We start from the raw sequence: 24,133 nt of genomic DNA on the forward strand, positions 1-24,133 counted from the left end.
AAGAAAAAAGACAAACAAGGAAAAAAAAAAACAAAAAAAAAAAAAAAACGATGTAGTGCCCCCTTGAGGAGCCTGTGGAGAATGCAGGGGTATTCGCCTACCCCACCTCCATGGTTGCTAACATGACCACAGACATAGGGGACTGGTGGTTTGATGGGTTGAGCCCTCTACCATAAGTTTTACCCTTGGGAAGACAGTTGCTGCAAAGGAGAGGCTAGGCCTCCCTGTATTTGTGCCTAAGAGTCTCCTCCTGAATGCCTCTTTGTTGCTCAGATGTGGCCCTCTCTCTCTGGCTAAGCCAACTTGAAAGGTGAAATCACTGCCCTCCCCCCTACGTGGGATCAGACACCCAGGGAAGTGAATCTCCCTGGCAACGTGGAATATGACTCCTGGGGAGGAATGTAGACCCGGCATCGTGGGATGGAGAACATCTTCTTGACCAAAAGGGGGATGTGAAAGGAAATGAAATAAGCTTCAGTGGCAGAGAGATTCCAAAATGAGCCGAGAGATCACTCTGGTGGGCACTCTTACGCACACTTTAGACAACCTTTTTTAGGTTCTAAAGAATTGGGGTAGCTGGTGGTGGATACCTGAAACTATTAAACTACAACCCAGAACCCATGAATCTCGAAGACAGTTGTATAAAAATGTAGCTTATGAGGGGTGACAGTGGGATTGGGAAAGCCATAAGGACCAAACTCCACTTTGTCTAGTTTATGGATCGATGTGTAGAAAAGTAGGGGAAGCAAACAAACAGACAAAGGTACCTAGTGTTCTTTTCTACTTCAATTGCTCTTTTTCACTCTAATTATTATTCTTGTTATTTTTGTGTGTGTGCTAATGAAGGTGTCAGGGATTGATTTAGGTGATGAATGTACAACTATGTAATGGTACTGTAAACAATCGAAAGTACAATTTGTTTTGTATGACTGCGTGGTATGTGAATATATCTCAATAAAATGATGATTAAAAAAAAAAAAAAAAAAAATCTACTGGCAAGGAAGTAAATAAACAATACTTTATTTAAAAAAAAAAAAAAAAAAAAAAAAAAAAGAACAGCTAAAAATAATCTGAAATTCACATGTTAGAAATTTACTGTTTTGATTACGCAGTTATTGATTTAAACTTTGGGGCAGCAGAATTAATTATCACCATGTTTCAGACATCCGACTAGTTTTCCCTTATTCTTTTCCTGAACCTAGAATAAGCCAGGTGTAAGACTTTGAAATGCACACACAAAAAAAACAAAACAGAACAAAAAGGACTCCTGTTCTAGCCTCACCCTTCCAGGTTATCTCTATCTTGCATTGTCTTTAAGCTATTTTACAATTCTGTAAATCAAGTGGTAGAAAACTGATAGTTATGCAAATGATTCTTGTCCATAGAAATGCAATTGTATTTATTAGTGACGTGGATATGGACCAGTTTTGTCTCTATTTTTAAATTCACTTCAGAATTCCTGATCACCTTTGTGTGTGTTTTCAGTGCTCTGTTGAACCAGTTGTAACATCTTATTGGTCCCTTCATTAATTAATGAATTAAATAAAATCTTTGACAGGCATTCCGGTATTTGAACAAAGATATAGGTATCTGTATGAGCCATGTATTTGTATGAGTCATGATTTTTACCTCTTTTTAAAGTTATCCTTTAACATGGGTCTACTTTTATATTAGAAATTCAGGAAAAAAATTTAAGAAATATTTCCCCAAATCTTGAAGGATTTGTTCTTACGAAAAGGAATTACTTAAATTTTAGGAATTAGGTTTTGCACTTTAGATGTATGCATCAATTTACTAGCAAATGCCTAGTGAGATCTTCTGAGGCTTTGTAGAGAAATTATGACTTTCATAGCCCACAGATCATGAATGCTATGTTCAAACCATTATCTATGAAGTTATAAATGTTTTATAACTGAATGCCCCATACTATTTGCTATCCACCTCACCCCACCACCCGTCTCTACAGACACACCTTTACACTTCTATCAAGTCACTTCAAAACTCATCTTCTTTGTTCACTAAAGAGTCATTTGAGGATCTCCTTTAGCACTTCATGAAGCATTTCATATTCCAACAAAAGCAGACACCAACTCCCTCCTTGTTATGAAGAACTGGCCACTGAAGATGGGGTGGAGAGATTTGTAAAAAGAGCCCAAAGCCTATTGCCAAAAAAAATGACAGGGGCAGGGATCCAAATTTAAGGACGTGTGAAGATAAACAGTGATGACCCTGACCCAAGGCCCATAGAAAGATATCAAGGTTCCCAGAGAGGAATTAACCAGGTAATCACTGAAAGTCTATTTGTTGTCTTGGGCCCAATATGAGGCCTGAAGACTTGTTGCGAAGGGCTAGTTCTGACTTAGTTGCTGTTCGTAACTCCTCAAAACATAGCCACCCAGCACTGTGCCCTGTTTCGGGAACACATGGCTAAGCCTGCCTGTGTGATAGAACTGTACCCTAGAAGCCCATCCATGGACCATCACTTCAGTCTGCCCAGGGACAGAGAACACAGGGTTATCAAGAAATATGTACAAGCATCCACCGGACTGTGCAGGGCTGGTCTTCAACAGTGACACCTGGTGGTAATAAGGAACAACTGCAATCATGGAGATTGAGCCAACTTTCCAATTCCCTGAATGGCCTACATTTAGGGGCAGAATTGACTGAACCTTTTGGGACTAAGTAACTCCTGCCCCAAGTTTTTATATAATTTATAAGCTACCCTCAAGAGGTCAATACATAGGAAGATATGCATGTTCAATAAATTATTCACAAATATAAAAGTGATATTTCCACATTCATATCTCAAGTGGCCGAACTAGCTTTACTCTAACACAAATTCAGTATTGTGTTGTAACTGGACCTCAGAAAGGATAATCCAAAAAAGTTACAGTTGGAAAAAAAACAAGAGTTAAATCTTCTTAGCTTTTCCACTACTTCCACTTCAGTGTCTGTACCTTCTGAAGGACAGATGGTTGAGGGAACGTGGGTGCGTGCTCAGTATTGTTGTCTGCTTTGCAATTTACTTCTCTGGGGATGCCAGTATGATTTAAAAGCAATCCAGCCAGATTAAAAGTTCCTGGACCCAGGTTTTAAGACTCAGGCTACACTCTAGCAAGAAGACCAGGATTCTGTTCAGGTCCTCCAATGACTGTACAACTTGGAGCACAAAGCAATCTGTAGAAAACTGTAATTGAAGATGTCTTTGCTTCCAAGGCCATTAGAACTTACAAGGATAAATAATAAGTCTACAAACAGAGGCATTTTTGAGTTTTATAAAGAAAGGTGCTGAAAAAGTCCCTGATGATCCAACCCTTTAGAAAGGTGAGAGGATTCACAAGTCAGAAACACCAAAATAGACATTGTGTGGCTACCACTGAAGTTCTCACTTCCACACAACCTAGAATTCCACTTCCTCATAGGCCTGGTGGTAACCGAAAAGGCTCCTAGGTGGGAGGTTGTTGGTCAAGGTTCTCCATCAGCTTTACCCCCACCTGCAACCACAGACAGGTTAGCAGAGGAACTTCAAGGACCCAGAATAAAACTGCCCTAAAACGAGAAATTATTATTAACACCATCCCCTATTGCATACAGACTCAGGGTCCCAGCTTGGGACCAAGTCTCTTTTTTTTAATCTTTTAATGTGTTTTCCCAGCGGCCTGCTCTCCTCAGTCTCTGAACTAGACAGTTCACTCAAGCCTTTCATGTTTTATTTAATATTAAAAATGTCTAGATTTTTGAGGGACTAGAGAACTCAAGGATAGATAATTTAGTCATGATTGAAACAAGTCAAAGGCCATTCGTTAAAAATCTTTCTTGAGATTCTGCCTAGAGTAAAGAGAAACCAAGCTATTTTTAACACTTTTATCTGTCCTAAATTTATCCAAATGAATATGTTGGGGAACAGTGGATAGAAGCACTTAATCTTGAGAAATGCCCTTGACAAAGACAGATCATAATAGGAACGGAAGAGGGAAAGAGAGTCCAGGAGAAAGGATGGCAAGAGAATAAAATAGGATGGCATAAAGAAATGAATTGCTTCACCCTTGGTCAATCATTTAAATTCCACCCAGGGTGGTAGTGAAGGAAAGTCATTACAGTTCTATAAATAGGAACTGAGCAGTCAAAAAATACATCATTTGATTTCTTTACACCCTCAAATTCCAGCCAAAGGCCTATATTCCAAATCTTTCTCCCATCACTCATAGAAGAAAAAAAAATGTGATATGAAAAATATTCTTTCTAAATAAATCTTAGATGGACTTTGTTGTAAGAGTGTTAAAATTAAAAGAAATAAATTGTTGAGCCATAGAGGGCTATCAACCCTAACGGGAAAAGAAGAGGACAGCTTGGGATATTAATCACTTTGAAAATTGTAGGTCAAGGATCATAAGCACAATATCATTCACTTCTTCTCTCCGTCCTTCATTCTGCTCTAGCTTGCATTCTAGTGGGAGAGATAAGTCTAGTGCACGTATAGCTGCATTAAAATGTAGAAAGTGATAGCAGCCACTGTGAGCCTGATCAGGGGCTGCCCTCCCCAGCTCATTCAAAAGGGGCAGAAGCCAAGGCCAAAGCAGCTAAGAAACTATAAATCACTTAACTCCTCTTCTTCTAATTCAAGTATTTTTTATTCTCTTTCCTGAGACCCACTTAGAATATAAAACTTAATTTGATTAGAGGATATCAAGAGATACTTCAGGAAATATGATCAGGACCTTGAAAATTGGGTTAGATGTACACTTGGTGGAGAGGATAGGTGATGGCTTATGCATGATAATCGAAAGAGAAATAACAATTGCTGTAATTTATTAAGTGCTTGGCACTTACTCCACTGTAATAAGGGTATAACCTTGTAAATTTTCCTTTTACAGGTAAGAAAACTGAGCAAAGTGAAATAGGTGGCCCAAGGAAACACAACTATATCAGTAATGGGCCCAGACAGTGGCAGAGGGCTCTCTGAGGCTGAAACAGCTCTTGACCATGAGACAAACACACCTGCATATAGATGTTTAATAAATGAGGACAGGATGGGACAGGATAGGATGAAATGGGGTAGAACTCAATAACTTGGATTCCAGGTGAAGGGGATGGAGTGCATACAAAGCACAAAGGTAAAGAGTATATAAGGGCTTCTTGAGTAAACCAAAGTTATCAGACTGGCCAGACTGTAAGGCCACGTGGCAGGGGAGGGGGAGATGAGGTTGTGCTGTAGATTAGGAGACCCTTGATGCTCAGTAACTTGCATGCATCAGGTCACAACTTCTTTCCTTCCAGATATTTAGAAGAGGTGAAGTACCAATGACAGGTTTGTCTTCCTTTCTAGAGAATGCAGCAGCATGTTTGGATTTGCCTTCACATCTCCTCAAGAGCAGGACCAGTTTCCCAGTTCCTTTAGCAGAGTTGAGCCCAACTTGGAGGTGGCTCAGAGGTCCTGACACCTACCATCAGTGAGGCCTGAGCTGAGTCCCAGAGCTGACAGCTGAGTCAGAGATGGGAAGGGTGCAGCTTGGAGCTGAACACAATAACTGCACCAGCAGGTCAGTCTCTCAAACAAGGAGCCATTGCTCGTCCAAAGGACCAAGAAATAGCCTGGGCCTTCAAACTTGAAAAAAATCGCATGTCCCCAAAGCAGTCAAGAAAACCCTTCTGAGTAACAGATAGAATTTCCTTTAGAGAGAGACGTACTCCTGGGTCAGCCCCCTGGAGATCCCTCTGCTACCATCAGGAGTGGCAATTGCCCAAATAAAACCCAACTTCTAATCTCTTTATACCTTCTTAAAAATTGCCCTCTCTCTTTTCAGGTGTGCAACCTTCACTCACCTGACAAGGCCCTAAGCTTTTTCTCAATACATCATTCATAGCACGTGGAGGCCAGCTACTGGGAGTGCCGAATCCTTTGTGGGGAGAGAGGCGTCTGAGAAGTTTCCCAACAGGCTTCCATCCTAAGAAAAGCTAACATTAGCCAAGCAGGGACACAAGTTACACAGGAAACTACTTAGAGAGATTTTAGTGCCCTGTATACTTAGAATTCACTTACCTCAGGCAAACTCCCTCTACAGAAATCTCTGTTGAGAGTCAAAGAATCACTGGATGTTAGGGCTGAAAAATCACTTAGTGTTCATCTCGTGCAGTCCTTCATGTTAAACCATGCTCAGAGGAATTAAGTACTCCTGAAAAGTACTGCCCAACAGGGGACTCAACTAAAGGATGCCTTTGCATAGTATCTACTAGGCAGAGCAAGGCACACTCCATCAGAATACACTGACAATATATTTAATTAGGGATTAACTAGCTTCCAAAATTTGACACCGCTCTTGGCCCTGGGGCAGTACAAAATGTGGGTCTGTGTTTGGCACTTCCTGGAGTAAATTCACAGAAGTCCCTCGCTGGGACATTAAGCAAGAGGCTAACGGCCGAGCAGACCGGAAGTTCCAGATCTGAGTGTATTCCTAGTTTCTGGAAATATGGTGTACCCTGAACTCAGAATTCTTGGGGCCCTACCCATGGTCAAGAGGCAGTGCTAGCTCGGGGTGGGAGGGGGGATACCTACAAAGATTTCCTGTCCAGTGAGCCCCTGTGTTCCAGTAGCAGAGGACACAACCAGCCACGCAATGTGACCCAATGTGGAAGAGCCACGGCCGTGAGCCCGCCCTCGCCTGGGTGTCCACAGAACTCGGTCCCCACTGCACCCATGCCCACTCCCATGGTTCCCACGTGCCTTTTGATGTTTTTAGATGTTCCCTCTTGTTGGTCCCACCCCTCATCCACATGCTCTTTGGAGAGGGACCCTTGCCTGGGAGAAGAACGCTGGAGAACTTCCACCCTTGTTTGTCTGCTCTCCTTTCCAACCCCCAACCAAATACCACTGAAGGCTTGGATGAGGGAATGGTTAGGGGGTGGGGGTCAGGGAGAGAGACTGGAGAGCTTAGAATTTAGCACCTGATGGGATGTGAAGTGTAAAGGAGAAAGTGGTGTCAGGCATAGCTCCCAGATTTTTAAAGTGAGTCACTGGAAAGATGATGATGCCATTAAGAAATATGGGTGGAGGTGCAGATTTGAGGAGACACGTACATTTAAAAAAAAGGAAAAAATTTTCCCTCGAGAGTGCCAGAAACAGGTTTGATCTGAAATATGTATTATCCACTTTTGAACAGAAATTATTTCCTTCCTCTCTGATCGCCCTGCCTTTGTGATTTGTACCTGAGTGCTCCAGGGCATAATTACTTTGGAATGCTTCTGGAGCAAGCTCATCAAAGTAGGTTATAAGATTTATTCTCGGAAGAAAAAAAGGTTAATTTATACATATATATATATATATATTTAGTACTTGGAAGAAGTACTCTCCCATGATAAGGGGAAATGAAAAAGAAAAATAAAAGTTCTCAAGAAAATTCAACACAGCATTGGGTGCAAGTCCCTGCAACTGTTTTATCTCTTGGCACTGACTTCGAGATCAGTCTTAAAATGGGCATTTACAGAGGGAAAATTGAAGTTATTATTTAAACACATTCCTGGCTTTTGCTGAGATGCACATGCAAACACAGTAATTTGGGGTAGAAGAAAGCAACCAGAGATGGGTTCAACTCGTGTCTGTGCTACATGACAAATTGAAGCAGATTTTTCAATCTTGGATCTTGGTTTGTTCATATGTAAAACAGTGATAAAGGTCACTGTCTTGCAAGATGTCCACCAGGCATAAAAAGGTGATGAATAAGGTGATGATGATGATAATGATGGTAATAATAATAAATGCCAACTTTATTAGCCAGACCATGCGAAAGGTGCTATTCCAAGAGATTTCTATGTATTTAATCCACACCTGATGAGGCACATTCCATCCTAGAACCCATTTAACAGGTGAGAAAACTGAGGTAAAGAGCAGTTATTTTCCCAGGTAGTAAGTGGCAGAATCAGAACTTGATCCAAATTGGTTTGGCTCAAGGAACTAAACCCTTAGCCTCTGTGTTACAAGGGTTTATATAAGGGGCATAGGATCATGTTTGGCAGTATACAGTAGGTACTTAATAGATGGTAGCTATCATTTACAGTATTCTCTTAGGATATTTTCTAACATACTCCTAATCTTGAACATAAACTGCCTCAAACACAGTCCAGGGCTAACAGTACCTGCAGTGCTTACCATTGCAGCACATTTGTTATAGGTGGTTAAGACGCCCCAATCAATTCACTTTTTAATTGCCTTCAGGTAAGTCATGTTCTCTGAAGATTATACAATCAGTCACTCCAGAAGGCTTTACCAAAATGAAACCCATCTGAAATGGAACTTCCTGTGTCAGAGAATTCTCTTTCACAGGATACAGACTGAGTCAAACAGAGTTTCCAAAGGCTTTTTACCCAATAACATATTTGTTTAAATTTCCTAGATACGAAACTTTTGTTGGAACACCTGAAGGAAATATCAGGTATCCGCAGTGCCATGTTTAGAGATGAGTTCCATATGAAGAAGATTCGGTGAACTTTATGCCATTAGATAACTTATTTTTTTACGTTTTCTCCTCAGAGTTCATAAAGCCATAGAGCTTGAAAGCTAAAAGGGTTCTCATGGGATATGTAGCCAACCTTCATGGGTGGCAGGGACTGCTAGTTGTCAACCAAATTCATTCTTCTCTTCTTCCATAGTAATAAAAAGGACACGTGGCATTTCCCAGAATGCCTTGCAGTTAAGAGTGGCCATTTTCTCACCAATGAAATGCTAGCAGAAGCCATTGTGCCCCTTTGAGGACTGGGACTTCTGGAATCAGGAGGGCCTCTTCCACAGGCTCTTTCCCCTTCTGACTGGCGGAACCCAGACATGGAGGCATCCCAGTTTCAACTATGAAGACGATAGCAACACCCAAGCAGAACGGAAAGAAATCAGGGTCCATCAGTGACTATAAGAGCAGAGCTCCCCCTGCCCTGGGGCCTATTATATGAGAGAGAAATAAACTTCGTGGTTCTTTAAGCTACTGCATCATTGGGTCTCTTTTGTTATAGCAGCAGAGCATTGCCCTAGCTAATTCAAACCTTGATGTGTTCAAGGAAGGAGCCTGAGGCCCCTAGAAGGGAAATGACATTCATAATGGTGTGTCATTAAGAGAGCCAAGTTTCCCAGGTTGGCCTCCTGAGACTAAACCCAAGACCCCAAGACTTCTGGAAAATATTATATTCAGTCATATGTCTATTCCACAAACATTTTTAAGTGCCCATTCCACACTGGATGCAGAGTTACAGTACTGAGGAGCCTTCAGTGCCTGTCTCTAGAAGCCCACGTGAGTGGGAGAAATGGATAAGAGAGAGAGGGGAGGTTTCGACGGCAAAGCTGTAACAGAGAGAAACTGGGCAGTCTGCACTCCAGGTTGTTTGAGCTGAGTCTCTTAAGAGAACTCCAAACCATTGAAGCAATCCAGGAACTTTTGAGAAGCCAACACATGCCCATCCTTCTAAAATACAGATCGGAATATATCAAAACTAAGCTTGAACCACTTTCATGCTGCCCACTGCCCTTAAGGTAAATCCATCTTTAATATGATTTACAATGTTAAGATTCTGGCCACGCCTTTCCCTGCAACCTCATCTCTCCCTCCAAGCTCCCTCAAACTCTACACTCCAGACAGACTATTCCTGTCCATTCCAGCAACGCTCAACTTCACCTCCTCTGGGGACGGCGCAGACTCTTCCCCTTCCTCTTTCCCTGGTTAACTCCTAACTAGCCTCAGTTTAGGTCAGATAAGGATACAGCTTCCCCCTGCACCGCTTCCTCGTGGCTCTCACCACTGCTAGCTGTGATGGTTGGTTGCTGGTCCTCCCTCCTCTCTCGTTACCGTTGCATCCAAGACTGTGACATTGGGCACGGTGCCTGCCCCAGAGTAAGCACTTAGAAAGATTAAGTGGAGAGTGAACTGAATGAACGTGTGATTGACTACCAGACCACCAGGCACTGCAGGGACTGGGCACGAGGTCTGGCATGCCCTGGCATGGCGCCTGCTTCCGGAACCATCCAAATCGTCCAGTGAATAGCGCAGACCAGAGATTCCTGCATCTGGAACCAACCACATAGAATCTGAAGAGTGCTGAATAAAAATTAAAGGTGGTTTTGAAAAGAGCTCACCCAGTGTTACTCCACAGAGAAGTAGACAGGGAGCCCCTCAGTTTAGGACAAGTTTACCTGAGACCATTTTTATTCACCAGCTCAGACTTGCCTCCTAGAGTCTCTCTACTAATCTAAGTCTCTGTTACCTCCTGAGGAGTCAGGAAATTGGTCTTCTAGAAAGCTCCTTTACAAGGCTATACTGATGATAAAACAGTTTAAAATTCTAAGAAGTAAACTGATAATTGAGCAAAATTAAGTGAAAAGCAGGCTTCACACCATTGCAGGGAAAATACAAAGACAAAGCATTTCAAACCTGAAGGAAACTTTGTTAGCTCCTTCATCTAGCTGGTGATTTCAAAGACCCAGAATCCCAGACAGTCTCTGCTTACTTCAGACTCTACCTCACTTCTTTTTTTTTTTTTTTTTACCTTTTGACCCTTTTGGATGCTCTGTGACATGATTATGGCTTAAATTGGGACTACTTTACTTTAGTTGACTTATTCTGTGCTTCATCTTAGCTTTCCTTCTAAACAGGGAACTCCTTGGAGCCAGGACTTTGTCTTCCCCTTCTTTGAATCCTCCATGACAAATAGCCCGTATTAGATGCTTAAGAAATATCTGCCGGTTTTTAAAACAGTTTATTTGAAAATACTGAGGAGCCCCAGCAGAAGGGGAACTAACAAACGGCAAGTTTCTCTGCAAGAAACTCGCAACTGCAAAGCAAAGAGGCTCTGTCTCCTCAAATAGGCTAAATGTTCTAAACGTGGAAACGCAAAGTGAATGTTTCTTTTAAAAATCATTTTATGCATTGCCAACATATTCCTGCCATTTTGCTCCAGCTTCTTAGCAATGGCAAAACAGGAATGACAATCTTACTGCTCCTGGATGACACTTTCCTGACTGTGGGACAGGGAGCCCTTTCTGTAAAGGCAATCGAATACAGTTAGCAGGGTCATTTTCAGAAGCTCTCCACAGGAGCCATTTTGCAGAACTAGAAACAGGGTAGCTTTCTTTCTCCCTCTGGGCCCAGAGCTCAGACTCAGGCTTCCCCTCGAGATTCTAACTTGTCGATTAGATTTTGCAGAAGTTTGTAAGGTCAGGCAAGAGGAGGGAACCAGAAGCGGAGAGCAGCAGGGGTGAGCAGGGAGGAAGTTGGACTAGGGAGAGGCATCTGGCTCCTTCTTTGCTCTGCAGTGTTAGATCTGCCCTTCCCGATCATTCTGCTTAGCACCTGGATGCAACAGAACATCGCCTTAGGGTTTGCAAGTGGCCCAGGTGGTTTTCACTCACAGGATGCCAGAATCAAAGGAGAACGGTTTCGCATGCAAATGTTGCTGGGAAAGGGAAATCCTCTAATTTCTCTAAAGGTATGGATGACTGATTCTCTAGTGCAAAGAGTGGTGAAAAAAGAGGGAAGGAAAGGGCAGTAAATAAATTAATGCAGAGATCAAGAATTCCAAAAGGGCACACAGAAAGTAAAATTATCCACCTCACAATTCTGTCCCAGGCTCGTCTGGGTGACCCATAGGAAAGTGTCAACCACTTGGCCACATCTCAAGCTTGCTGTCCCACCACTGACTGGGGTTGCCCAAGGATGCCCACATGACCCCCAGGGCTCCCTTGCCACTTTGCCATTTTATCTTTTTGTGGGCCACACTGAAGTATCAACCCATGGGTTATTGTGATGCATGCAATGGCTTAGGGGTTACACTGGATGACCTGGGCCAAGTCACACCATCTCTCTGGACCTCAGCTTCCTCATCTGTCCCAATGCTGTCGCTGCACGTGACACTCTGTAAGGCTCCTTTTGACAATAATACCCTGTAATCCATAATAGAAATTCTGGCATTCCTAGAATCAGAAGAGTTTTCCCAAAAATATCAAATGATCTATTACCCCACTTCCCACCTGGGCTCCATGACAGCCACGAAGGGTTTCCTAGTGACCTCTTGAAGGCTAATCTAGAAACACTTGAAGAACTCTGCCCTGGGGTGGGTGGAGGGTGCATAGCTGTAGAGTAGAGACTTCTAAAAACTAATCTTTCCTCCCTCCCTACCTGCCTTCTTTCCATCCTTTCTTCCATTCCTGTGCACCCACTTTGTCTGATCCTGAAGCATATTCTCCATGATTTCTGTACAGAATGCTAACTGAATATAAGGCCAGGGCAACACACATTGAGCTATGAGCTGCTAGCTCAAGTATACACCTCGTGTCTCAAAAGAGTCAGGCTTCTTTAATTTAGTGGAGAAGAAAGGCAAGACAATATCTGTGATTGTTCATCCAAGGGCTCAGGAGCCTTATTTTGTGACCTGCCAAATCTGAAGAGTCTAACCTCCCATTCCTGCATGAATGGCTTCTTCAGTGGGGAAAAGAAATCTATCCCATCGTCTTGGAAAAGTTTGCTCCCTTTCTCAGAGCAACACATCAGAATCTATTAGTACAATCCTTGTCTTAGTAGTTCATTTAGAGAAAAAGAAATCATTAAACTCATGTCACTGCAAAAGTGTGCAGTAGACAAGGAAACTGAAATGACCTTTGTTCTGGCACAGAGGAGTGCTGAGTTAAAGTAGCCCCAAGTTCTCAAAGCCCAGTTGTCCTGGACTGTCACTTAGGTTTGCATTATTGCATTAATGTTCTGCAGCAATACACAGTATAGGTACGACCACAAGATTTTTATTGTCAGCCTCCCTAAATATGCCCGCTGTAACTTATAAAAGAAGTTACAGCATCTCTATAAAGCTATTTGGTTTTAACTAAGTTGTTAAATTTGTTTGCTGAAGTCAGCTATAAGGCATTAAGAAATTCAATAGCACAGGGTATCAGAGATAAATACTGCAGTTGGTGTGGCATTGGATGAGACATATTTTGCAAACTTTGCCAACCCAAAAAGGGAGACTATATGTTGTGGGAGATATTGCACCATCCTGTTAGCAATGTTCATTTAGATTTTTTTTTACACCAAAGGGCATTAAGTCTCTTCATAAATATTAGCAAAAGTTTGTTGCGAAGCCAAAGCCACAAATGAGGGAGTCAGCTGGCAGACTGCACCACCCAGGTGTGGGTTGTACCATTCATGGGGTAGAAGGGACTCATCTCTCCTGCATGACGGACATTGTATGCATCCAAGCTTCTCGAAGAACTATAAAACATTTAAAATCAGGTCACCCATATTCTTAGTTTTGTTTCTAACAGTAGCTGCATATTTGGTGGTAACTAAGATATTCAGATACTAAATCAATGATTCTCCCCCCTCCCATGACTTAGGTTTGTGAAATCATACACATTCCAAGAATGCAATGCCCTTACAGTCAATTGTTCATAAAAGTGAGAAAAAATATGACCCTAGCTAACAAATTTATTTCTAAAAATAAAATATTTTGTTTAAACCAGTGCTTCACAACTGGGAGCAATTTTGTCCCCCAGCAGACATTGGGCTATGTCTGGAGACATATTTTATTGTCTTGCTGGTGGTTGGTATACTGGCATGTAGTAGGTAGAGGCCAGGCAGGCTGCTAAACACACCCCAATGCACAGGGATTTTCCACCCCAAAGTTCCAAGGTTGAGAAATCCTAGTATAAACCAATTACAGATTCTCCTTTGCATACAAAATAAGACAAGATAGCTAGATAAGATAGTTCTCTATAATTGAGTGTTTTTAATGCATCAGCACATTGCCAAGATTATTTCATTTAACACTGCTTCTATCAGAAAGTCTTCGTCTGTTCTGCTATGACCTGAGAGTTGTGTTCCAAAAAAAAAATAAGATATGATCAAAAATTACCAACAACCTCAGTGTCTCTGAATCCAACCCCAAATTTCTCCACCTCACCTCACCTGAACCTCTCAGCAGCGCTTAATGTTGTCAACCACATTTGCTTCTTGGAAACACTCTTACTCTAACTGCTACCTCGGCCTCACCTTTGCAGACCCTTCCCAAGCTGGTGGATGTTGAAGCTTCTCAAGGCTCAGATCTGCATCCTCTCCTCTTCTTTTATTGCATTCTTGCCCCAGGCAAGCTCAGCCATACCACCGCTTCCACTACCTCCTACCTATATCCTATACTACCTCCTACACTACCTCCTATCTATCCTACACTACCTCCTATCTATCCTATAGATAACCCACATGCTGCAGCCCAGATCTATGTGGACTGCTCATGGGTCCTCAAAAAAAAAAAAAAAAAAAAAACCCTCATCTTAAACTCCAAACTCACATGCTTTCCTCACTTCTAATCCTGGTCCTCTTCCAGGGCTCCCTGAATAGCTCAGGGAATGGCACTCAGATTCAACCAGTTGTACAGGTTGGAGCCCAAAGGTCATTCTTTATCCTTAGCTCTTCCCAGTGACCCATAAGCAAACATTAACCCATAAGCAAACATTAACAAATCCTGCAGTTGACTTCCAAAATACTGTTCTGATCTGTCCACTTCTCTCCAATCTCTACCACTACCCTTGCACAAATTACCATTATCTCTAGCATGGAATAATGTGGTAGACTCCTAATAGACCAACCTGCATCTGATTAGTTCTCTCTTACCTGTAGTCACCGTGACCCTACCAAATGCACATTAAGTCATATGATATAACACCACTACCCCACCCCAACCTGCACACACATACAGTCCTCTTGAAACTCTTCAATAATTTCCATCACTCTTAAGATAAAGCACAACTTCTGAACTTGGCCTGCAAGTTATGACCTGGTCCCTACTATTCATTCTCTGTCCTCCAAACACACTGGCCTTCCAGCCCGTCACACTTGCCTCACTCCTTCCAACCACGGGCCTTGACCCATGTTGCTTCTTCTGCAAAGACCACTCTCCTACCCCTACCCCCCTTTCCCCACTGGCTCAAGCATCCTTTCTTCTGGAAGACTTTCTCGCTCTCCCTGACCAACTCAAATGACCCCTTTCCATCCTCTTACAGTACCGGGCTCCAGTCGTACAAAACACTTACCCAAATGTAATTTTACATGCTTTATTTGTATCGTTGTTTGTTCTCTAGCTCCCTCCCCTCCCTTCCACGCTAAACAACTGGAGGGCAGAGATCTTGATGCCTCAGAGAAATTAAACAACTTGGCCAAGTTCAATGAGTAAGTGTTGACATTGTCTGATTCTGTAGCCCACTTGTTTTCTTAACAACTAACTACTGTGCAATGGAATTGCAGTTAAAAGTGTGTAAATATCTAAACTCTTATTTAAATTTAAGAATCATCTAAAAACTAGTCAGATTAATCTTTTAACTATAATGAATGAATGAATGAATGAATGACTTATGCTTACCATTTGCCCTTTTCAGATACTTACTTGATCTACTTTTACAATTTGCAAAATTTAAGAATTGGCTACCCAGGGAGAAACATATCCATTTTGCATCTTTTCTTCTAATGAAGGGCTGAATCATGACGCTCTCAGCACTGTATTATTTAATGAACATTCTGCTTCTTTTCCCAGTCAGCAGCAAGAACTGTTTCTGAGTTTGTGTCTTTTTGCAGCATTCATCATCTGTTTGAAAGTAAGACGGCCACTCAGCTTTAAGTCTATGGCATGCCTATCCTTTAGGATTTGCCTGATTATCATGAACTCTTTTTTTGTTGTGTCAGCTTTAGGAGAAGAAATGTTTTTAAAATATGTCTTAGAGTATCCCTTGGTAAAACAGTAATTGGCAGCCGGTAATTATGTTACCTGAACAACACTGAAAAATCACCATTTAATCAACTTGTTTCTATAAAGGAAAAGTATAAAACACTGAGAATAATATATTTGTTAAAGAAATATAATGGAAGGGAAACACAGCTCTTAAAATAGAGCATACAGAAAAGCTAATCAGATGCAGGATGTCAAGAAATTTTAAATGTAATTTTTTACGGCTTCCATAGGGAAGGTAATATGTGTCAACTCTCCAGAGATACAGCCCAAAATACAACGGTTCATTGTAAAGCAGTGATTTAACAAATAGGTGGCTTTGTTCTAATTTTCCATCGCTAAATCTAGGTTCATTGCAGCACCCAGCGTGATGTCCTAACACGCATTCCAAGAAGCCTTTATTAAATTCCAAATTGGCTTTATCCGTTTTTTTTTTCCTTCACTTAAAAATGTGAGACATATTTTGCATAGCCCATAAATTATAGTTACCTGTGCAATTGGAAACTGGCCTTAAACTATTTCTAGTGCAGCAATCGGATCGTGTTTAATTGCTTTGAAAAGAATGCACAGGACGCGGCTGGTCTACTGGTGCTGCTCCTTGTGTCAAGATGATGGACTTCAAGAGAAGGGAGTCGCTGACCAGGTCTCAGCATTAGCACTTGTATAAAATTCCCAGGCTCTGCAAAGTGGCCATTAACAGACACTGAAAATAGGCAAGCCAGTTAAGCTTAGTCATACTGATTGCTCTCATGCCTTTCTTCTCTACCCATCTCTTCCTCCCTCCTGCCCAAATGCCCACTGGCGGAAGCCTTGGTCTTTAATTCAAACAGACCTCCGTCAGAACCTGGGGACTGGGAGCCATGTGTCAGCTCTGCGACCAGATAAACTTCCCCTCTCACATCTTCACCAGCAAAATGAGAGAATCCTGCCTGCTCCCAAGGTTCGTGGGAGGAGTCAACAAGATAACGCCAATGAAACCCTTAGCCTGTCACCATCAACCCTCCACTGCCTTAGCTCACTTCCCACTGACGCTAAATTCCTCAAGTCTGTCCCAGAGACAATTTGCTGAACCCTCACCTTCCTAGACCTACATTCTTCTGGGGTTTTATTTAGCTTTTCATGCCGCTGAACCAGAATCACAGCTCGTTCAGGGTCCACCACACCTAGAGTATGAAAATGCTGAAATGGCCAGAATGAGCTAATCACCCTTCAGGAAGCAGTTCTTGCCTACAAGAAAATAACAGCTCATCACAAAATATCTAAAGTGACACACCCCAAATGTCACTTGAGTATATAATCTGGTACAATGTTCTACACTTAAATTATTTTTTTTACGTGGCAATGTTTCTGCTATCAAATGGTACATTATCTCAGGCAGTCAGCAAAAAGTTATAGGTAAACATGTCGTAGGAAATGTCATCCTGAGTCCTGAAATTGAAGTCGGGGGAGGAAGTGGGAGGGAAGGAGAAACATTGGTAGGGGACAGGCAATGGGGAAGAGGAGGAGGTCTGCTTTGCTCATTACAGCAAATCCACTTCTGCCTTAAGATGCCTCCTATTTTGATAGCCTAGGTTCTCAGACAGACAAACAGATGTTGAAAGTCAAGAAAGGAACAGGTGAAGAGAGAGAATCGGGAGCTTGCGTCTGCTGTGAACGAGGGGAAGTAAAACGGAGGAAGCCCCCCAAAATGTGCTTCCTGATCTGCATTGCACTGTGAACCTGCTCCCGCCCCTACCCACCACGGCTTCTCTAGCAGGCGATGGCTGATAGTGCAGAAGAGGGAAGGGGCTTGCCTAATTAGGTGTGAGGACGCACTGAGACAGCTTGATTTATGAACTTCTTACTCGTAACTGGAAATCAAATTTTTTCTTTCGCTTTTTAGAAATTCGAATGATGCATCTGATAATAAGCTCTTCTCAGGCTTGCACTGCAATAATTGTGGTCCCTTCTCTCAGGAGTATGTTTCTCTCTCACTTTAAATGATGGTTCCAAGGACTCCCTAGCAACGTAGAACAGATAGAATTCAAAATGAACTGGAAAAAAAAGCAATATTCAAAATTGCCTCTGCACCGAGATTGTAAGGATATAAGATATGGATGCAAGAGAGGAAAAAAAACTACCCAGGAGGCTGTAGGCTAGATGTTTTAGTGTGATGGGAGAGCACATTTTTCTGCTTCTAACTTGAATGATACAATTGTATTACTTTCATAGTTCAAATGGAATTTTAAGAAGTGTACGTGGTTTTAAAAAAGATGGTGTTCTAAAAGTGTACTTGTCAGTCATTTGTTTTTTTAAACTTCAGACTGTAATGCCAATGGGGAAAATATTATAAAACATGGTACATTTCTTGGCCAGCTCACAAATGTCCTTTTGCTCTGGATATGATGATTTAATGCTATTGAATGAAACCACTCAAAGAGTTTTTATCATCTTTTCTTGGGAAAATCGTTCTCTAACTGGGAACATCTGATTCCTCCCCCCCTGTACTGCAGGCGCGATTTGTTTCTTGGGGTCCTGGCTCTGAAAGAAGGGGTGCCTCTAACCCACAAGGCACAGAGATAGAAGCAAGATGAAACCGGGGGCCCTAGCCTCAGGACAGCACTTTCTTATGCCAGAAAAGTGCATTCAAAGCAGAGCATCCAGCCTGGAGTCTCTAGAAACTTCAGGAGTTGAGAGTCCCAGGAAGGGACGAGATGAGCAGGCGAGCCAAGCGGGGTGGGGCTGGGAAACACCCGGCATTCTCAACGCTTCCCAAAGGTGAGGATCCTTTGCCAGCCACTGGATTTTTACTCACTCCTAGCAAAATAATCCCAGCATGTGCGTGTGGTGAGAAGGGAGTCAGTGGATTCCGGAGCATCCCCATCCTTTGTTTGGGCCCCCACTGTCTCCCTCCAGCAGCCATGGAAAGGCCACCAGGCCTGCCATAGGGAAGGGGACAGGGCAGTATCACAAGCACCATGCCTGGTCCAGAAGCCTGAAATGCAGCAGCCACTGGCTGCCCAGCTTGCAAGAATACAGGAACTGTTACCAGCTTACAGTGCACCTTCATGCACAGCCCACTGACAGGGACACTGGGTCACTCTGCATCTCCTCCCGCCTGCCGAGTTCACTCAATTCCTTTTCAAAAGACTGTATGGGCCTCAGGTGTTCACAAGAGGAGGAGGAGATTGTCTTTCACGTCCACATAATGACTAGCCACTCTATGGCATCAGTTACTACCCCAGTCTCGATGCCAGGGCCCCGCGGGTGGGACTTGGTTGCTCTCTGTGGCTGGGACCCCATTCCCAAAGCTGCAATGCACCCAAATGAGGAGAGCAGGTGACCTCGGCCCAACCACGATGTGTTTACTCATAAGAGAAGGACACTCTTATCCTTGGCTCCAACCTCATCTACTTAGGATGAGAAATAAAATGACTGCAGACTTGACCTTGGGCACTGGTAGATTGAAGACATGTTTCTTAATCTTCATCCATGCTCCTGTGGGTGTGGACCTGTTTGTAAAGAGGACCCTTTGAAGATGCATTATTAGCGAAGGTGTGTCTTAATCTATATCGCTGGCGTCCTTTATAAGCAGAAGGAATTAGGTCGCAGCCAGAGGAGCCAGAAGCCAAAGTCAGCAGAAACCAGAAAAGCAGACATAAGGAAAGAGATGCGGATGTGATAGGAGGCAGAGATGCAAGCCAAGGAACCCCAGGACTACAGGAAGCTGTTACCAGCACCAGAACACCACAGATTTGGGGAGAAACATAGCCTTGCTGACACCTCAATTTAGCCTCCAAAACCCTGAGCCAATAAATTCCTGTTGCTATGTCAACCCATCTTGTGGTGTTTGTCATAGCAGCTCTGGAAAACTAAGATGCATCGTGCAAAAATCTGTGCTTTCCCAAGGAGACCAACCCTGGCCCAGGCACTTTGGAAGCCACCCAAACTCACTTACCTTAATCCTAATCACTGAGGATAGAAATAAAGAGAGGAAAAGAAAAACTTGGGGAGTAACTCTAGCCCTAAACATCAAAAAGAAATGGTCCAGGCATCCTTTCTCAATGCAACAACATAAAATTTTAACAAGGTTTGTGTGTTGGAGAGCTACATCCCGCTGCCAATGTGCCTATGTCCTCTCTAAATCAAAATCACAGTTTGATATAGAAATGCTAGTTTATTGAAGACAGTTTTGCAGTCAGTTTGACCATTAATGTCTGAAACCTGGCCAAGAAGAACAAGTAAAAGGAGATCATCTCTTTCTTGTAGCTAATTCCCACAATAGAATATTCATTAAACACTCATACCATTCATCGCCCATTGTTCTAAGATGGCAGCTATTCTTCTGAACTGATTTTGCTTGTTTTATCATTTCCTCTCACTTTTCCCCCTTCCTTTTCTTTTTTTAAATATTCCAGTCTTTCACTTTCAATGACAGCTCTCCTCTCCTTGATGAATAGTACCCATCAGTAAAGATCAATAAATGCCTTTGCCACTTGGGGTTCCCACAAATATCATTCTTTGATTAGCATTGATTTTGTAGACTGGTGATTGAGCCAAAGCTTTTGCTATAAATGGCCCCAATTATTGAAGCTGTCTTGGGAATCTGGGGAGCCCGCAGTTATCCTTCTGGCTTTGTCCAGCCACAGCTCAGCATCTGGAAGGACCTGGAGCCCTCCTGGGCCCTGCTGTGGTGGCTCACCCCTTCCAACTGGCCCTGACAGCTACCAGCAAGCTCTGCTTTCCCCATCCCTGGCACAGGTCCAGCTGGAACCACAGGCTCCATGACTGCCCTGTCTGGCCACAGTCTAGGGCTTTGTATGGCCAACTTCCCCACTGCAACTTCTCTCCACTTGCTCCATGCACCTGTGGCCACATTCTGTCTCTCCTTTTGAAATCCACCTCCCATCCTAAGGTGTTAGCAGTCTGAAACAGTCTAGACAGATGAAAAGAAATGCTGACTGGTCACCCTTTCATTCCCATACTGTTCATTCAGTACCTAACAGTGTGCTGGATAAATGAATTGGAGAAATTACACCGCTTGTCTCTTCTCCTTGTCTCATTTGACCACCAGGAGAGAATTGGGAAAGCGAGGACTGTTGTCCCCATTTTATAAGTGAGAAATCACAGCTCCAAGAATTCTAAGTGACTCGACCAAGGCCACACAGCTAGTAGTCTCTAGCTCCCAGGCTCAACCTGGGTTGACAGTTTCCAAATTCCTTAATTTCTCAACATTATACTGCCTCCTTGGTTGCTGGGGAATGAGGATATAAAGAAGTAAAACATGACCTTGGCCCCAAGGAACTTACAAGCTTACAACTTGGCTGATGATAAGATAGATGGGGTAAAGAGTCAAAATAGCAACAGAAGACAGGCTATGACTAAGGGTCAGAGGAGTGGAGTCACCCACAGACTGCTGGGAAGAATGAGACGACTATGAGGAGTGGAAGGGTTGAGGGCTCGAGGCATGAAAAACAAAATGAGACTCAGCCTGGCTCTTGAAGGTTAGTAGTATCTGAATCAACAAAGAAAAGTGATAACCCGCTTAGTGTAGCACAAGGATGGAGAGATGGGAGAAGTGAAGCAGAATCAGAGAATGATGAGAGGACCAGGCTGTCTGGAAGAGAGTCTAATCCATGAGTAGCAGGTAACAAGGTTTGCTAGCTTATCATGGAGGACGAATAGCAGGCTATGGCTTTTGTAGTGGCCTCGCAACTCTGTTCCCCCTCCTTGGAAAGAATTACCTGCACATTTTTTCTCTGTTTTATAAATGCTACTCACAATTGATTTTTTTTTTAACATAACCCTTTACCATTTGTAAAGCTACTGCTGTCCGTTATCTCATTTTTGTCTCAACAGTGAGTTTCCACTATTTTATAAATTGTAATGAACTTTTTCACATGTATTAAACATTAAGAAAGTAGGACTATGTTTCTAAAGACACTGGTTCCTATCCTCTAGTAGCTTATATTCAAACCAAGAGCCTCCTACCTGAGAAGTATCTTCTCCTGAGAAGAGGTGTGCTTCTTCCTTTCTGGAACAATAACCACAGGATAATCCTCTTTTCCTTTTTGCCTTTGCTAGCAGGAGGCTCAGAGGCAAATTGTTACTAAGTCACAGAAAACAATTTATTCTTCCTGGTTGTCATATTTGTTTTGCCTCCTTTCGCCTTATTTCCAATGATGTGTATGTTTATTAATGTGTTCTGTGTCATTTTGGAAAGTCACCTGAAAGACTTTGTGAAAAGAGACAAGGTAAATAAATGTCACCCACCAACCAAAAATTGGCACTTTTTGCTTCACTCCAGCTCAGTCCTTCATCATTCAACAAATATTTACTGAGTGCCTACAGTGAGCCAGCTCTGTGCTGGGTGCTTAGGATCTAGAAAGAAATAAGGCAAGTTCCTGCCTTCAAAGAATTCACAGCCTAGCAGAGGAGATGGATTTGAAATAAATGATCAGAATGTAGTAAGAACTAAACTAAAGTTCCAGATGAAGCACAGATGGTGAGAGGGGGGTCAGGGAAGTGTCAGGGGATGGGCTGAGAGAGTCTGCTCAGCGAAAGCATGTAGGAGGCAGGACGTTTGGCTCACGCTTGGAATGCTGGAGAGGATGGCATATACAAGGAGAGGAGACAGTAGCCAGCGGACACAGTCGTTGGTGTGGCTGCAAAGTGACATGGAGGCAGAAACACTGGTAGCAAAATGGGTTGTGATCAGATTTTGAGGTATCCTGTTTGCCAGGCCTGGACTCCAAGTATCCCTATTCTCAGGTACTGAGTCTCCTTTTTCTTCTCCAGTGCATCCCACTACTTGTGTCTTCACTTCTCCCTCAGCCTCCTGTTTCACTCATTCCCTTCCACTTGGGGGGCAAGCACAATGGTTGCCTGGAGAGAGGACTCCAGGAAGCAGGACTTTGTATCTAAGAACCAAGAGCTATGAAATGCTAGGTTACACCTTGATTTGGGGAGAAAGGGATTGTATGGTGGAGACTGTAGCAAGTCTCTTTAGAGGAGGCCACCTTTGGGAGCTGAGCAGAAACCTCAGTAAAGCTGAGATAATGCCTGTAATTCTTTACACAAAGGAAAATCTTTCTTCCTCCACTACAAATGGGTTCATCGTTAGCCCTCTGCCTGGAAGGCCATTTCCCTCTTCCTAAATGGATTATTCTGACTTATGGGTCACCAACTCCAGGAAGCCTGCCCTGACTCCCAGCACCCTTTTCTGTGATCCTGAGAATTCCTCTTTCATAGCATTTGCCATGGCTGTGGCCCCACTAGACTGAGCTCCCAAAGGGTGGGAAACATGTCTTATGCATCTGGGTCTCTCCAGCTCCCATTAGCGTACAGGACAGAAGGAGGTGGATCAATAAATGTAAGTTGAAATAGGCAGAAGTTAGGATAGGCCCACAGGGCTCCTAGACTGCTCTGTGAAAGGCTGTTGAAAAGCTAACAAAAGACGATCAAGATTTAGGAGCATATGCCCTTGTCAGATAGTAAGAACAGCATCCATTTATTCAAAACCCAGCAGGTGCCAGGCTGGGCGATGAGATAATCCTCCCAAACATTCCGCATGGGAGTGTTATTATCCCCTTTATACAGATGCAAAAAATGAGAGGGAAGTGAACTTGACCAAGAACATAGCTGGGAAGTATCTGAGCCAAGAATGGAACCCAAGTCTTCCAGTCTTCCCATTTCCGCTCTTGACCATCCCGGCTCTCATTCTTAGATTTGTCACACAGTAACCAGAGAGATATTTTTTAATCCCCTCCTTAAAACTCTTTAAGGGCTTCCATGACCGATCAATCTAAAAGGGACACCCCCAGTTCATTATTCTTGCCCATCATAATTCATTGCATTTATGACAATTTATAATTAATGCTTTTAGTTATATTTAAATTATGATTATAAGCTATAATTATGATTTATAATTATGAACTATAATCATAGTGTTTTCGGGTGTGTTGCACGCTCCACAATAGACGTTAAGCTCCGTGATCACGTGTGGCACTTGGTAAGTGTACAATAAACATTTTTTAAATGAATAGATGGATGGATAAAAGCCTAGCCCAATAACCCTTGTTCTTTCCCTATGCCACACTCTTAGGGGACAAACGTTGTCACTGTAAAGTCAAAGCGCCTAATGAGGAGGCTTAGGAAGGCAATAAGTAAATAATCTATGCCCCAGATTCTTGGTGACAAGACTAGTGCCCATATGAAAGATTCACTATAAAATTTCAATGTTCAGAGATGACTAAAAGAGACGAGATTAAGACCTATGACGAAAGGCTAGAGGAGCCTTTTTTAACATTACTAAGAAAAAATTGTTAAGTTCTTAAGAAAGAACTTCAAGAATATAACTAAGAATGCTTATTGCTCCCTCACTAAAGGAAGAAGACAAATTTGTTTTGTTTCATTC

At 42.7% G+C, this 24,133-nt stretch overlaps 1 long non-coding RNA gene across 2 annotated transcripts in view; it reads right to left on the bottom strand.

Moving 5' to 3' along the window:
* LOC119516362 overlaps positions 1 to 15,520 on the bottom strand; it is a 35,777-nt gene extending 20,257 nt beyond the window's left edge. Inside the window, exon 1 of one of the 2 annotated variants that reach the window (XR_005213282.1) lies at positions 15,400 to 15,520. This is a non-coding gene — a long non-coding RNA (uncharacterized LOC119516362). Of the gene's footprint in view, positions 1 to 14,012; positions 14,125 to 15,399 lie in introns of those variants that run through there. The other variant, XR_005213283.1, reaches the window with a different exon arrangement.
* Between the last annotated feature and the right edge of the window lie 8,613 nt (positions 15,521 to 24,133).

This window comes from Choloepus didactylus, chromosome 20 (assembly GCF_015220235.1).
Source record: "Choloepus didactylus isolate mChoDid1 chromosome 20, mChoDid1.pri, whole genome shotgun sequence".
Taxonomy (NCBI): domain Eukaryota; kingdom Metazoa; phylum Chordata; class Mammalia; order Pilosa; family Megalonychidae; genus Choloepus; species Choloepus didactylus.